The following is a 17,035-nucleotide window of genomic DNA, read 5'->3' as shown; positions in this document are numbered from 1 at the left end:
AAAATGTGTTGCACTATAACAATCCCATCGAATGCCTTGATCTCCATCTTACAAAAATTGATTTGATCGACTACCGAGGCAGCACATCTAAGATTAAATTGGCCAGGTTCTTTGTTCTGGAGGCAAGTGTGCTCAAGGTAATGAGGTTTGGCATTCTCTGGCGCAACAATGAATGGCGTGCTGATCACCGCAAGCGTCTAAGCCTAAATGACAAAGTCTCCGCAGAAGCTGAATTTGTTTTTGAAACATCAAGTGGACAGAGACTCGAAAACTTATTTGCACATTAGTGACTTGTCAGGGCGGTGGATTTTAGTTTGTATGATAATGCTGCATCCACCTAAAGTAACGAAAGTTCTTACATAAACTTCCTAGTAATTCCCTCTTCGTAGGTGCAGCATTACTCCTAACATTTATAATATCAGTTTGAAACTTGTAATATTGCCGTGTCCTATTCCTGCGTTTTCAAAATTCTGCGAATCAAACAGGTCCTGAGTTGGTGATGATGTTGTGCCTCCCATCTTTCACCAATAGCCGTCGGATCTAGATCTGACGCATACAAACCAAGCTTCTCCATTTTTGCAAAAAGATGCCCGCACTTGTTCCCTATTTACAAACAACTCCTTATCTCTCACAATCAGCCTTATCTCCTCCCCACCACATCTAGAAGGCCGTGGAAAAATCTGGCGCGATGGCCGCTGCCGGTGCCGTCCACCCCCAATCTTGGTGTTCCGTGCAATGCACGGGCATCTACGCACGGGAAATTATGTTGAACATGGCTAGTTGTAAGCAGGCTAGCTCTACAGCCATGATGATAGTGACTGAAGACGGTGAGGTTAACTATGGTATGCCAAACATGGCGCCTATACTCAGGTGTCATCTCCGGCGCAGGGTCTTGTCACTTCACTGTGAGGAGCAGCACGTAATAATTTGACCAACGGGTAGTACAGTGCTAGTACTCCTACTACTACATTGGTAGTACTACTACTAGTACTAGTAGCACCACCGTCTGGATTTAGGAGTACTACCACGTCCATCTGGATTTTAGTATTTGACTAGCAATATCTAGTAATGCTTGTCACAAAAAATGTACTACTCTGTCTGTAAATAAATACATGGTGTTTTATTCCTATCAGCGAGAGAACTTAATGTTTTTTTGCTAACTAGAGTACTAATAGGATTACATGCAATGAACTAAACACTGCATGTCATGTTTGGTAGCCTCAAGTCATTGAAAGCATGCACGGCCCACATCTCTCATTGGTTGATATGTCACGAAATAAGAAACAAGGAGGGAGTTAATGCACCGTGCCTGAGTATTTTGGGATTATTTGGTTTTCGTAAGGTGACTTACACAACATTTTTGTTTACATGCATTAACATTTTATTAGTTAAATCAAAGGTCAAATCTTGGCGCAAAATGCAAAGGGGACCAATAAACCAGTAAACATCAAACTTCTCTCGTTTGGCCCCAACTAGAGGTCCGGTGAGATGACTATACTGCACCGGCACGGAGGGGGACGCAACTTCATTGACTTACGACAACTGCCTTTGGGTGAATGACACATGGGCCCAGGGGGTGGCTGGCCCACCTATCATACAGCCAAAGGCAGGTGCAGTAGAGGGCCGAGGAATAGTACGGAATCCTACGCACCTACGCACGCTAACCAAGGGCAAGAGTGATCACTCGAATCGCAAGATCAGTTGACTAGAAGCTAAGCTAGACCCATGGAGGCGATGAGCGCGAGCATCAGTCGGCTGTGCCAGATGGTCCATGATGCCGGCCTGCGGCCCGGCACCGAGGAACGTCTCTAGGTAGTATTGCTTGATGCCGTGAGGGCGAGGGGCCGCTTGGACGACAGCTTCGTCTCCTTGTTCAACGAGGTCCTCGTCTGTTTCCTCAACAAGTTCACCGTCGTCAAGAAGCTTGCGGACGACTTTGACATAAGCCTCCAGCCGACGCGCCCAGGCTCTGTGATGCCCGCCACCCTCAACAGCCACTATGGTGACAACCTCTTCGACGCACTGGTGGCCCTGCGGCTGCCCGCCGTCGCGCCGGAGAATGTCCACCTCGAGGTGGCGCTCGCCGCGCAGCGCCTGGCGCAGCAAGACACCATCGACATAATCACCCACGTCTACGCGCAAATCGTCCACAAGGACTACTACATGCAAGAGGAGGACGATAGGACGCTGGCCTTCTTGGACCGCAGGGCAACCTTGGACGACACTGTTCATAAGCATGTTGAGCTTGCCGCCAACGCCACTGCTCCTCACACGTCGGTTGGTGACCCGGTGCACTAGGGCGTGAGGATGTCGTTGATGGATCTGTATGTATTTTTATATTTCCGTCAAATCCATGTAGTAGTATATGATACTACAGTAATTATCTTACCTTTCCCATCAACTTCATAATTTTCGTAAATACTCCATGCATGAACGGCGCCAGAACCAAACTTCTCATTACTCTAGGCAAAATCGGTATTTTCTATCTATCGATCGCGCCATGGAGCAGAACCAAATTTTATAAGTTACGAGTTCAAAAGGAAAAGCCTGCCGTGTTCGCGTCGCACCCCCACACGGTTGGTCCGGCACGCCGCTCAAGCGGGAATGCGTGCGGTGTTGCATTTTCACTTACAAGTGGGACCGCAGTTGAGCAAACCGACTATCGGCAAACCCCCACCCCGCCCATCGCGTGATGGCTGAGAAAACAGGAGGGAGAAGAGATGTTGTAGCACGGACTCCAAGAAAATTGGTGTCGGATGGGACTCGTGTGGGTGGCGTGTGCCGTACTGCTAGACGTGAATGCTAGTTATGGCCCATGCCACCCCACTATATCGAGCCTATATCGAGGTACGTAGAACAAATTTCCTGCAGTCCGTGCTCAGCCCTCCTCTATCTCTCTTCTCAGCCAGCCAGCGGACGCACGGAGCCCATCGTCTGTTTGCTGACATGCGGCCCCACATGTCAGTGAAAACGCAAGAGGACCCACTAAACCTGCACATCTTTCACCTCGACGTGCTGGTGATGAAAAACAAATCCAATAAAGATCTTCGGTGGCCGCTTTTGGAGTTACTCAAGAGTAGTAAGATTCCATTTACAGTTTAACCCAAGATGCACATCTCGTGGCTTCAACTACCACTCTATTTTCTTTCATGACACGACCTGAATGCTGGATGTCCCACGTGTCGGCAAAAGCAGGAAGAACCCGACCAAATCTTCGGTTGTGCTCTCGGATTAGACTAGTTGTGCTAACTTAAATTTTTTATTGTGTACTCCCTCTGTTCCAAAATACTTGACTTCCATTTGTCCAAAAATGGATGTACCTATATACTAAAACATGTCTAGATACATATATATTTTGATAAAGAGAAGGCATGTATTGTGCAACGGAGGGAGTAGAATGGATGCAAGTTTTTGTATTGGGAAGAAGAGTGCATCCATATATTGATAGAGCGCAATTTAGTAGATGTTCTATCACTTTTAGCTAGCACAAAGGCTAGAGATGAGATTAGTGCACTTGTTGATACTCCTACTAGAATAGAGGCTAGACATGAGACTAGATGCGAGGAAGCAACGTCTACTTATTTACCCTCGAAGAATAAAGAAGCATGCAAGATTGAGCCTCCGCAGATCAATAATGAATGCATCGAGAAGGCACTAATCCAACTTACAGGAGTAGTAAAATGTATTATTGTGGTTCTTGTTTTCTTTGGTCTTGCTTTTCTAGTCAAAATTATCGTTGGAGTTCGTGCAAAACGGAGGTCCGTTTGGGGTCGTGCGTTGGAGTTGGCCTTACAAGTGGGACCACAGTTAAGGAAACCGACTATCGGCAAACCCCCACCTCGCCCACCACGCGATGGCTGAAGTTAGAGAAACGGCGAGGTTGAAGAGATTGCTCTAGCACGGACTCCAAGAAATAATATGGTGTCAGATGGATGTCGTGGTGGTGGCGTGTGCTGTACTCCTGGACGTGAATGCTTGTTCTGGCCCATGCCACCCTACTACTCCTACTACTTACTCCTACTATATAGTACTAGTATCGAGGGTTCGAGGTGCTGGTTACGTACATCGAACACATTAACATATGGCTACAGTAAAAACACCCGCCCGACGCGCGAAGCATGTGAAGCTAGTACAAATAGTGTACTACTATTGTTGATTGGCCTCATAGGATAACCTGTTGCAATGCACATACAATTATGTATTCGGAAAATATTTTTTTGCCTCGTCGCACCACTCACTCAGAGAAGCGACTCGAAAGCCATTCATAAATTTAGTAAGTTTATCACAGGCATATCATTTTATTACATACAACAGGTCATCAACCCACATCGACAACGAGGATACATTATAAATACTAAAGTTTTCACCACACAACAAATAACAAGCAATGAAATGAACTTCAACTCAATCATTCCTCGGCGTTGGAAACGCTTGCTTTGAACCACAAGTGATTCTCTGGGACGGGCCATCTATTGTCGATCTAGAGACCAACGCAGGACTGATCATCCAGGCTGAAGCGGCCTACTATATCAGTACCAGGGTAGGGAACCACCCAAATGTCCGAGGTATAGACACAGTTGCTTCTCATAAATGGTACTAGTAACATTGTGTTAACAGCAGTTGGATCGCCTTTCACCATCTGATAGTTTTGTCCAAGGAAGAGCGAGTTTTCTCCAAGACTATCAATTCTGTACCAGGGAGAAGGAGTAGGTGCTAGAACACTAGTATCCATCCCGAATACCATGCAACAAGTGTTGGAATAGGTCCGGAGAGTGCGACCATGGGAGACTACACCTGCTTCCTTAGCAGTAACATCATCAGTGGGTTGTATACACACAAGAAGAGGTGATCCATTGGAATTAGTTGCCAGGTGCCATAGAGTATATGGGCGCTGCTCGTCGTCATGCTCGTGATCATCACCATCGTCATCTCCCCCTTGGTTATAAATTTTTTCAAGTATAGGTGGTGGGATGTTCACAGGACCTTGGAAACACAAGAAGATGGTTAATTAGTAAAGGGAAACTTGCTAACCCGCATGCATGTGTATGAAACAATTATAATTACGGTGGAATACAAACGTACCGAAACTACGAGGATCCCATGCAAAAACAGTTCCACGAGTGGTGGCAGCAAACACAAGGCCCTCATATTGAATTGCATCACAGTACTCATCCGTGTACAGAAACTGATTTTTGAGCAATATCAATCGAGTCAAACCACCAAGGACGGCAACAAGCTTGTCGAAGATAGCAACAACTTCATAGTTGTTGTAATTCCAAGAGCGGTTGGGAACTCAACAAATTGCTATCTTCCGTAGAAGACAGTCACCATGATCGTATTTGAACGTGCGTACAATACCGGTGTGCTCAACCTCGGGGCAGTCTGCTGAGATTTTTGGAAGTGGAACTCGGTCACGAGTGTAGACATTCACAAGTTCCCACTTGCAGTTGGACCCAATGTAAACAACCCAATCTCCATTTGCGCCCGCCCAAGCCTTGCCCTCAAGTGATGGAATCTTAACATCATACGTATCATTATCAAGCGGCATCAACTTGCATAGGGTGAGGCCTCCGTCGTGCCGGCGCTAGTCATCAGGGTCACAGGAAGAAGATAGGGGAGATCAAACCGCTCCTTGACTCTTGGGTTCCTTGTAATGATGTTATTAGTTGAGTTGAGAATGGGCTTGAACGAACCTGCCATGCTAGCCGAGGTGATGACGTCGCACCGATCAATGAGTTCCTCCACCACGTCATCTTTCAGATCGGGGAAAGAATAACGGGGTCGTTTCTGGCCTGTTCCCTCCATGGAGAAGACGATTAAACAATGGCAGAAGAAAGGGTGAAGGGCTGAAGGAAAATGGAGGAGGGAGAGGAAGAGCGTGCGACAGCAGTTCCAAATCGAGAGGGAAAGGCGAAGAGTCGATGGACGGTTGCGAGTTTGCCATGGCTCACGAAGAGGCGCCCCGGCCTACACGTCCTTTTGGAAATACTCCTACTACTCGCCGTCGTCTCACTGATATGTTGGAACGGGACCACATGTCAACGAAACATGGTGTGTAATTTCTCGTGCAAAATGCAATCTTGCCGCGTTGGCCCGAGGTGCCGCATTAGTTATCGACCTTTATTTTTTTAATGGCATGCCGATCAGTTTTGAAGCATGACTAACTGGTACTGTACACAGAGAAAATATAAACTACTCTACCACTACTCCACCTCCAGTACTAGTAGTATAAAAAAGATATATAGGCTGGAGCTTCAGCGCTTTCTTGCTAAGGGCTGCCCACTTGCTTCTCACACTACCACCCTCTCTCCAAATCTAAAAAATACGGGCCCTCTCTCCCTCCTCACCGGTGGTCATAGATCCGCCGGGGAAGAAAAGGACGTGCAGTGTTGATGCACTCGTCATCGGCGAGCGAGGTCACACACTAACGACAAGGCCGTCCTCTCAGACCTAGCGCCCGCGCGGGATGGCCTCCGTCCCCAAGCTCGCTGCCGTAGTGTGTGCGGAGGACGACGACCATGAGCGAAGCCACTTCCCGCCGACCCTCAGGTATGCTACCTCTTTTCGAACCATAACCTTGTTCTATTGCCCCATCTGCCACATCGTTGCATGTGGATCTTTTTCCACTCCACCATCTTCCCAATTTGCTATCCTCTGCTTTGCTGGCCACACAGACGAAAACCATAATTTGCACTATTAAAGGAAACCCTACTTCATGCAGACTAATCCATGTCTAGGTTGAATAAGGAAAGGAAGGGAGACTGTACTGTCCAAGAGAGTAGGCATCGAACCCGCATCTAGGTTGAAAAGGGGCAATCAGTAGCTAAGGAACGAGTCTCGTGTCTCTTGGTTGAAGAAGGGTAGAAAGGCATGACAACACAATAGAGAATGACCAGGTCGATCGGTTTGTCGTCCTCGCATAGGAAAAAGGTGGCTAAAGAGAACAAAAATGGGACGTAATCCACATATGCTGCCTAGAAATTTGTTGCTCTCGGCAACCATACCTCGCTCACCACTCTGCGTCCGTGGAGGTACATCGTACTGGTGCGCCATTGTCCGAATGGGCCTCCCATGCTCTTATTTCCACTTTTTTTGCTGTTAGTATAACGCCAACAGTCAAGTCAAGCAATGCTACTGCTAAAGTGATGCCACATTTAATTAATGCCACTCTCAGTCTAATGCCACCGATAAATTTAAGCAATGCCATTTAATGTCACTGGATTATTTCAGGGTTAGCTGTTGATTGTGGATGTATTAAAGATTTTTCAGCTAAGGCATTCTAATGTTGTTGCACAGCCAGTATACCAATGATGAAACTTGTTACTACCTTCAAATTTTTGCACTGATAATGCTTATAGATTACATACTCACTTTCATGAGATAAGTTAATTTTTTTGTACAGTGTCACCAAAATGCCAAGGCGCTGATGTCATTTTATTTTGGTTAAACTGCACAGACAATTATGAAGACAAGAGGAAAGGTCAAGAGTGGGCACCTCCTCCTCCGGCTGTTCTCTTGATTCGTTCGATCAAGTTTTTATGTTTGATCGGTTATCAAGATTGGGATAGCAATTTTAAGGTCCCCCCGAGTTTGAAATGATATTTACCTTGGAGGTACATGGTTTGCAAATTTTTATACTGTTATTAGTTAACAATGCTAGTTACCTTCAGACTTTTGTATTTGGTTTAATGCTCATGCACAGCTAGTATACCATTGCTAAAACTTGTTACCTTTACATTTTGTATTGTTAATTCTTATAGAAACCTTCCAGTGCTAGAGTTTATTGAAATCTGTTCAGTAAAACCATTGTACTGTACCCTGTAAGAAACTAACTACTCTACTGTTGCACTAGCCACTAGATTAGTGTATATTTGTAGTATTCGAATGGTGTTGCATTAGCGTATGGACATAAATAAAGTGTGGCAAGCTTTCCCAGATATGTGCTCAAGAAAACTACTACCTGTTTTTCTAAATACTAGACTTTTGGATACTTTAAATTGAACTGCGAAAACGTCTTATATTAAGGAACAAAGGGTGTAGAGTTCACTCAAATTATCCCGGTAAAGCTAGTCACACCTTTGTTAAAATTAATGTTCATTATGTTATCGGAGGAGGTCTGTATGTTTGTCTCTAATGCCTGTCAACTACATACCTGGCATCATGATGTAATGTTAAGTCATTTCCTTTTGTACAGTGTCACTGAATTGTCAAGGCAGTGATGGCATTTTATTTTAGTAGAACTGCACAAAATTTGCCTAAAAGAAGAGGAAAGGTCAGGAATGGCTCAGTTTTTCAGAAAAAACTATGTATGCCTTCCTGACATTAGCCGATGTTGCTTTATTTATTCCTTCAAACAGGTGGTTAGAAACAGTCTTGCTACCTTTTCCCATTAAGAAATTGGAATTCTTATATTAGTGAGCCTATGCTTCAACTAGTGCCACTTTTAGAGTAATCACACTTTCAATATCTATGCAAACAGGGATGCTCGATTTTAGTGGATCTGCACAAGAAGTCCAACTGGTTCAACATTAGGAGCATGTTTTTTCCAAACCTTTATATCCAATTGGTGGCACTATGAGCTGTTCATTACGAAGGTACATGGTTTGCTACTATCTTACTACTCTTTTTGTACTGTCATTAGATAGTAATACTAGTGGTTTGCATGTGAATTTATTGGCAGGGTGGACCTACATTGGAGGTGCACGACATGATTCAATGATTGGATGCTCAATTTTGGTTGTATCAATTTCACCTCTTCCATCACTGCGAACATGGATATCCTTGGTCTGATGAAGAATATGCGCTATATTTCTGCTGTGAACCAGCAAATCAATTCAGTATGAAATTGTACAGGGCAAAACATAACTATATCAGATTGTACAGTGCATAACATGATAGATGCTAAGCGGAAGAGACATGTTTAAACCAAAAATACAAGGTGTGGTATATGTTTACTAGCTGCTTGATATTTGTGCAGACAGAGATGTCTGCCCGTTGCTATTTGTCAAACAAACAAAGTGTCCGCAATTTTGGTTGAACTGCACAAGAGAATAGTATAGTCACTGCATGCAGTGCCATTTGAAAATAGACACAGAATGATTGGATAGTCACTTCATGGACTGCAGAAAAGTAGTACTGTACTATTTATTGGCCAACACTAGGTGCTTCATTGCTTTGTTCTGATTATACAATGGGCATCATTTTGCCTAAGTTAAAGTTTGTATTCCGAAAATAGTCTCGCGGTGTGATCGAGAGAAGACCAAATCATATTGCAGTGGATGTTCCTCCATCATGTGTGGTTCATTATCATGGTTCCAGCTGTTGGTGAAACCACTTACGTTGGCAAGAGGAATTGTAGACTTCACAAACAAATTTGTCTTTCAGTCTGTACTGAATGTTGGCCAAGAGAAGCATCCATGTTAGTAGGAAGAACATATGTTTTTTCTAGATCTTTGCTTTTGGAGCTACATATTTGTATATGATCTGTGAATCATTGAGATGCATTAACATGTTGATCTTATGTATGGGAATCATACTAGTTAGTTTTAATTGCGATGCAAGATCCGAAGTGGCTGATCTTTGCTTTTGGAGCTACATATTTGTATATGATCTGTGAATCATTGAGATGCATTAACAGTTACTTATTTCTATTTGCTCAGTATTTACAAGTTACTGATCGATCACTAGCTAGCCTACAAATGCGCTCTTGGCAGTTTTATTTGCGATGCAAGATGCGAAGTGGTAGTTTTTTGATTAAAAATGCCTACCTCTGAAGAAACTAACAAGCTACACTATCGATCCTACACGGATAAAAATGCCTACCTCTAAAGAAACTAACAAGCTACACTATCGATCCTACATAGATAAATAGCGGATCACACACGTACTACCTCCTTTCCGGTTTGCAAGGCTCAATTCAAGAAACGACCTACTTGATCCTACATGAATAAATAGCAGATCACGCACGTACTAGTACCTCCTTTCCGGTTTGCAGGGCTTAATTCAAACCTCTCACCAACCAAGGTACTCCCTCCGTCCGGGTTTATTAGTCCTGTGAGCAAAGCAGCAAGACCAAGGCATGACAATAATTAATGGCATGCAGAAGTTTAAGCCTAATTAATTCTAGCGATTTAAGTGGTTGCATGCGTGCCCTCGGCTGCGACTCGTTGCATGCTGCTTCGCGTACTGCCTGCGAGCGATTCTGAGTGCCTGCATGCAGCCGGCCGTAATTAAGGCAGCTAACTTATGCAAAAAAGATACGCTTTAATTGTTGCGGGCTTTTTAAATCCATGGAATCATTATTGACAAGGAGGGAGATGATTCGAGTGCACTCGTTTGACCGCCATGCCGGCGTGCAACCCAGACGGGATGGGACGGCACCGTCATAATTTCAGTTTCTCTAGTTTTCCATGGCAAGCTAGCGTGCTAAGCCATTATGCATTGAATTCCGATGACCGTCGCGCTACCTTCCGCCTATAAGTACTGTTTCCTGGCCTTCTCCGGTGCCACCGTGACCCAACTCGCCATATCCTCATAAGCCCCCACCGGCCCGACGTCGCTCGCCACGTCCGCCATGCCCCCGCCCGTCCGCGGTAGGCTACGCCGGAGGCGTTCACCGCTGGAACTAGTGTTCGGGTTTTCACTGGAAGGCAGACGGAGGGAGGAGGCATTCTATCTGTCTTTAGATGCCAATCCGGAGATCGAGGAGTTGTTGGAGCGCGACCACATGACGGAGGAGCAGGAGTTGTTGGAGCGCGACCGCCTGGCGGAGGAGCAGCGTATCGCTAATTTGCGCCGCCAGCGGGACATGGAGCAGCAGCGCACCGACGCTCTAAGTCGCGAGCAGAGCGCCCGCAACTGGGCCGACTACATGGAGGCCGGCGCCCAGCAAATAGCCCTGGAGGCTGTCGGGCATGCACGCGTTCGCGGCGCCGATTTTTACTACCAGCTCGTCAAGTGGGTTTCCCGCTTGGAAGCCGAAGCTTCGGTGGACCACGCCGGCATGGAAAGGGCCAATGCGCGCGAGCAACACACCCTATCGCACCTCTTGCAAGTCCGAGGCGAGGCGCACGACGTCGGTGCTGGTGTTTAGCGTGTACCATAGATGGCGGCCGACATCGTCTAGTTAGCTAAGAGTAAGTTAGTACTTGTACGCTACTAGAGTATTAGTGGGAGTAGATAGTTAACTTGGCTATGACGGTTGTCAACGTGGAAGTTCAGTACTCTATATGTGGATCAGACCTGTTACTTTGCTCTGAATGTTGAACTTTCCGTCTGAACGTATGGAATGGGCTGTTATTTTTTTAAATGGGTTGTATTTGTCCTCCACGGGTTTAGAGGCTGACTTGTGGGCCTAGCAAGTTGACGCTTACACAATCATGAGATGATTGTACGTGAAGAGGATGACATCAGGGACCTACCAAGGTCATGGCAGTACGCAAGCAAGTGCCTCCTTATTTCAAGCCAATAAAAAAATGGCTCCTCCTAGTGGATTTCTGACATCTGGGTCCCATGCCATTGTCAACGTAGTCAATAAACAAGAGAATTGCACAACGAGCGGTTGACACCAGGGACCCAACAGCTCGCCCAGTTATTTTTCTTTTGGGTTAATTTGATAAATGCCACTCCAAATCTGGTGTATCCGAGAAATGCCACTGCAATTTCCAAATTTTGAAAAATGCCATTTCTAGTGGCATTTTTCGAAGTCTGGAGTGGCGTTTTTCAAAGTTTGCAAACTGCAGTGGCGTTTTTCAAAGTTTGCAAAAATTGCAGTGGCATTTTTCAAAGTTTGGAAATTGCAGTGGCATTTTTATGAATCACCATAATTGGAGTGGCATTTATCTAATTTGTTTTTGAGACGGAAGCAGGGTGTCAACTGGGTTGTGCGGGACACTCAGGCCTGTCTAGACAACCTTTTCTTTTATGTTTACCACAGACCAGCCCAGTAGTTTTTTTTTCTTTCTGAAAATGGCTAGCCTAGTTTTTTTGTGATTTGTCAAGTAAGTCGCTTTATCAAGCCTGTTGGGCTGCAAATCTTTCAAGACGAGGAGAGCTTCATTCGGCTGGCCGAGAAAATGGCCTATCAGTAATGAGAAATGGGATGTACATTTTTAAAACACATCAAACCGGCAATTAGTTTCAAATATCTTTTTTTCATTTCAAGATTTTAAATTGCATTGATTTTTATGTGTGGACAATTTATTGGATTTTATATTGATATACATTTAATTTTAAAATCAGTCTGAATGTGACTCAAAATTTCGGGATTAAAAACAGTTCAGACCGCACCGACATATGCAAAATTTCGTACAATTTTTTAACCGTGGCCACAATATGGGCTGTAATGCTAACAAAAAGAATATGGGCTCCAAAAAAACCCGTAAGAATTAGCAAATGGGATGTAAATTATTTGAAATAATGGTAGATGGGCTGTATGCTGTTTTCCACAGATTTGAGGCTTTCCACAGATGGCCTGTATACTGTTGGATGTCCATCCAACGGCCGTCGTGCTTCTTCAATCTCTGCTCTTCCTGCTCTAGCCGCTCAAACAAGCGCCGGCGGGACTGCCTGCTCCCTCCTCCCCGCGGCCGGCTGTGCTGCCGCGCAGGCCTCATCGCCCCACCGTACTCCCATCGCTGGCCTAGCCATCCCTCTACTCACCCACACATGCTGTTATTCTCCGGCGATGGCAGACGAACCAGTAAACCCTCATACAGTCGTACTCCCCTCCGCGTGGGAAACAAAAACAACTGCCGACTCTTCCCTGCCTCCGTGTCGTTCCCTTCCTAGGCCTCGCCGTCGTCCACCGCCCTGGTGCTCTCGGCGTGGCGTGGTCAACGTGGTCAATGACCGACATGCATCTGAAGTGGACTGTACATGGAGAGGTTGACAGCTGGGTCCACGGCCGCACGCAAGGAAATGCCTCCTTATTATGCGCAAAATAATGATTTCTCCACCTGACATCTGGGACCCACCGAAAGGGCCTCTGTATTTCGCAAAAAAAAATGTTACCACTGCTGACGACTCGGACCCACCAGCTATATCTTCGCACGCAACGAAGTGCCTCCTTATTACACAAAAAAAATACTCCCCCTGCTAGCTGGGACCCAGTATAGTGGGCCTACTAAGTTGACGGGGACGAAGGGCTTTGTCAACTTAGTCAATATGCACGATTCTAGCTCGACTGACCGTACGATGTCCATCCAACGGCCATAGTGCTTCTTAAACCTCTGGTCTTCTTGCTCGAGCCGCCCAAAGCTGCGCCGGTCGTGCCGCCTGCTCCTGCCTCCCGTGGCCGGCTGTGTTGCCGCGGAGGCCTCACCGCCCCCATACTAATCCCACCGCTGGCCAGGCCATCCCTCCACTCCACTCACCCACACCCCCTATTATTCTGCGACGACGGCAGCGCAACCGAACCAGTGAACCCTCGTACTCCTCTCTGCGTGGGCATCCACTATCGTGTCTTCCCTGGCTCCGCGTCGTCCCCTTCCTAGGCCTCGCCGTCGTCCACCGCCATGGTGCTCTCGGCGCGGCGTGGTCAATGTGGTCAACGACCGAATTCCATCGGAAGAATACTGTACATGGAGAGGCTGACAACTGGGTCCACGGCAGCCGCAAGGAAGTGCATCCTTATTACGCAGAAAATAATTATTCCTCCACCGGACGGGCCACTGTATTTCGTGAAAAAAACGTTTCCTCCTGACTGCTGGGACCCACCAGCTACATCTTCGCACGCAAGGAAGTGCGTCCGAGCAAAAAAAATGATTCGCCCCCCTGACTGCTGGGACCCACCAGCTACATCTTCGCACGCAAGGAAGTGCGTCCATGCAAAAAAATGATTCGCCCCCTGACTGCTGGGACCCACCAGCTACATCTTCGCACGCAACAAAGTGCCTGACAGTCGGGACCCACTTGGTCGAAGGGTACGTAGCATTGTCATTCTGGTTGCGAACGTGTACGTACATATATACTGGTGGATGTAGAGGCGCGCACGTGTCGTAGTAGAGGCACGGACGTAGCATGTACACATATGTACAGCGGTCAGGGTGCAAGAAAGAAAATACGGCCACGTATGTGTACATACGGGCGGGGTCTCAAACGCTTACTCGCGCATACGTACGGCGAGGGCTCGTGTACATGGCTGGGTCGGAACGGAGAAACAACGTCTTCGTCGTGTTCATGGGGAGGCAACAAAATGCGTCGTGTTCATGGGGAGGCAACATAATGCGTCGTGTTCATCGGGAGGCAACGGAATGCGTTGTGTTCATCGGGAGGCAACAGAATGCGTGGGAGCCAACCTGCTGGGTCAGAACGAAATGTGTGGTTGTGTTCATCGGGAGGGCTTGGATGGAACAGGCGATGGAAACGAGGCCTGGCGTACCGCAGAACGGAGGAAACAGACCTCCTACGGTCGAAACGGGGGTCATATTGATCGGGAGGGGTGTGGCGTACCGCAAAACGGAGGAAATGGACCTCCTACGGTTGAAACGAGGGTCATGTTGATCGGGAGGGGTGTGGCGTACCGCAAAACGGATGAAACGGACCTCCTACGATCGAAACGGGGGTCCTGTTCATCGGGAAGGGTGTGGCGTACCGCAAAACGGGACTCCACGGGATACTGTTCATCTCCACCGTCGACCTCCTCCAGCCTCCACGGGCTCCTGTTCATCCAGCCTCCACCGTGCGCTACTCCACGGGCTACTGCTCAACCACCCCTCCACCATCTACTGTTCATCCAGACCTCCACACCACGGGGTCCTGTTCAACCACCCCTCCACGGGCACCCCTCCACTGTCTACTATTCATCCAACCTTCCACACCACAGGGTCCTGTTCATCCAGAGGCAACGCCACCGCTCACTGTGCATCCAAGCCCCCCGGCAACGCTCACTATTCATCCAATCGATCGGCTTCAGTTAGCAGCAGTAGCGAAGGAATCACTCGATCGGGTTCAGTTAACAGCCATCGATTGATCGCTCGGGTTCAGTAACGCATAGCCTGCAGTGCAATCACTCGGGTTCAGTTAGAGCCCAACGCCTCGCTCGGGTTCAGTTAGAGCCAACGCCTCGCACACACGCGCGTACGTGTACGAGAGAAACGCGCATCACTCAGCCCCCGACCTCCCACCGTAATCGGGAACTCCCCGAAATTTTCCTCCCCCTCGCTTCTACCATGGTTTTTTCCATCATGGATGACCCAAAGAATGTCATGCAGCTGCGTCTCCGGCCCGCCCAGGATGAAAAGCCCATTTTCTGTCATGATTTTTTGTCATAGAAGTAGGAGCCCACCACATCTATGATGATACCGGGTTTTGTCACAATTATCGTCATAGAAATGTCATATGTATGACCGAATTTTTTTTCGTTCGGCCCAAAATGTCACAGATGTGTCTTTTTTTGTAGTAATGACTACTTGATAGTTCAGTGCACCATGCTTTATGGCTAAGAATCGGGGCTTCAAAGACGTTTTGAACGCCACAGAGCATATGAGATGTTCCAAGAGTTGAAATCGGTATTTCATACTCATGCCCGTGTCGAGAGGTATGAGACCTCTGACAGTACTTTGCCTACAAGATGGAGGAGAATTGCTCATTTAGTGAGCATGTGCTCAGAATGTCTAAGTACTACAATCACTTGAATCAAGTGGGAGTTAATCTTCTAGATAAGATAGCGATTGAGAGAGTTCTCTAGTCACTATCACCAAGTTACTTGAACTTCATGATGAACTATAATATGCAAGGGATAACGGAAATGATTCCCAAGCTCTTCGTGATGCTAAAATCGATGAAGGTAGAAATCAAGAAAAACATCATGTGTTGATGGTTGACAAGACCACTAGTTTCAAGAAAAGGGCAGAGGGAAGAAGGGGAATTTCAAGTAGAATGGCAAGCAAGTTGCTGCTCAAGTGAAGAAGCCCAAGTCTGGACCTAAGCCTGAGACTAAAGTGCTTCTACTACAAAGGGACTAGTCACTGGAAGTGGAACTGCCCCTAGATACTTGGTGAATAAGAAGGATGGCAAAGTGAACAAAGGTATATTGGATATACATGTTATTGATGTGTACTTTACTAGTGTTTATAGCAACCCCTCAGCATTTGATACTGGTTCAGTTGCTAAGAGTAGTAACTCGAAACGGGAGTTGCAGAATGAACAGAAACTAGTTAAGGGCGGGGTGACAATGTGTGTTGAAAATAGTTCCAAGATTGATATGACCATCATCGCACACTCCCTATACTTTCGGGATTAGTGTTGAACCTAAATAAGTGTTATTTGGTGTTTGTGTTGAGCATGAATATGATTTGATCATGTTTATTGCAATACAGTTATTCATTTAAAGCCAGAGAATAATTGTTGTTCTGTTTACATGAATAAAACCTTCGATGGTCATACACCCAATCAAAATAGTTTGTTGGATCTCGATCATAGTGATACACATATTCATAATATTGAAGCCAAAAGATGCAAAGTTAATAATGATAGTGCAACTCATTTGTGGCACTTCCATTCAGGTCATATTGGTGTAAAGCGCATGAAGAAACTCCATGTTGATGGGATTTTGGAATCACTTGATGCTTGCGAACCATGCCTTATGGGCAAGATGACTAAAGACTCCGTTCCCCGGAACAATGGAGCGAGCAACTGACTTATTGGAAATAATACATACTGATGTATGCGATCTGATGATTGTTGAGACTTGCGGTGGGTATTGTTATTTTCTGACCTTCATAGATGATTTGAGAAGATATGGGTATATCTACTTGATGAAACATAAGTCTGAAACATTAGAAAAGTTCATATAATTTCAGAGTGAAGTGGAAAATCATCATAACAAGAAAAATAAAGTTTCTACGATCTGATCGTGGAGGAGAATATTTGAGTTACGAGTTTGGTCTTCATTTGAAACGATGCGGAATAGTTTCGCAACTCACGCCACCCGGAACACCACATCGTAATGGTGTGTCCGAATGTCGTAATCGTACTTTACTAGATATGGTGCGATCTATGATGTCTCTTACTGATTTACCGTTATCATTTTGGG

The sequence above is a fragment of the Triticum aestivum genome, chromosome 7A, assembly GCF_018294505.1.
Source record: "Triticum aestivum cultivar Chinese Spring chromosome 7A, IWGSC CS RefSeq v2.1, whole genome shotgun sequence".
Lineage (NCBI taxonomy): Eukaryota > Viridiplantae > Streptophyta > Magnoliopsida > Poales > Poaceae > Triticum > Triticum aestivum.
Note: the sequence above shows the minus strand (reverse complement) of the source record.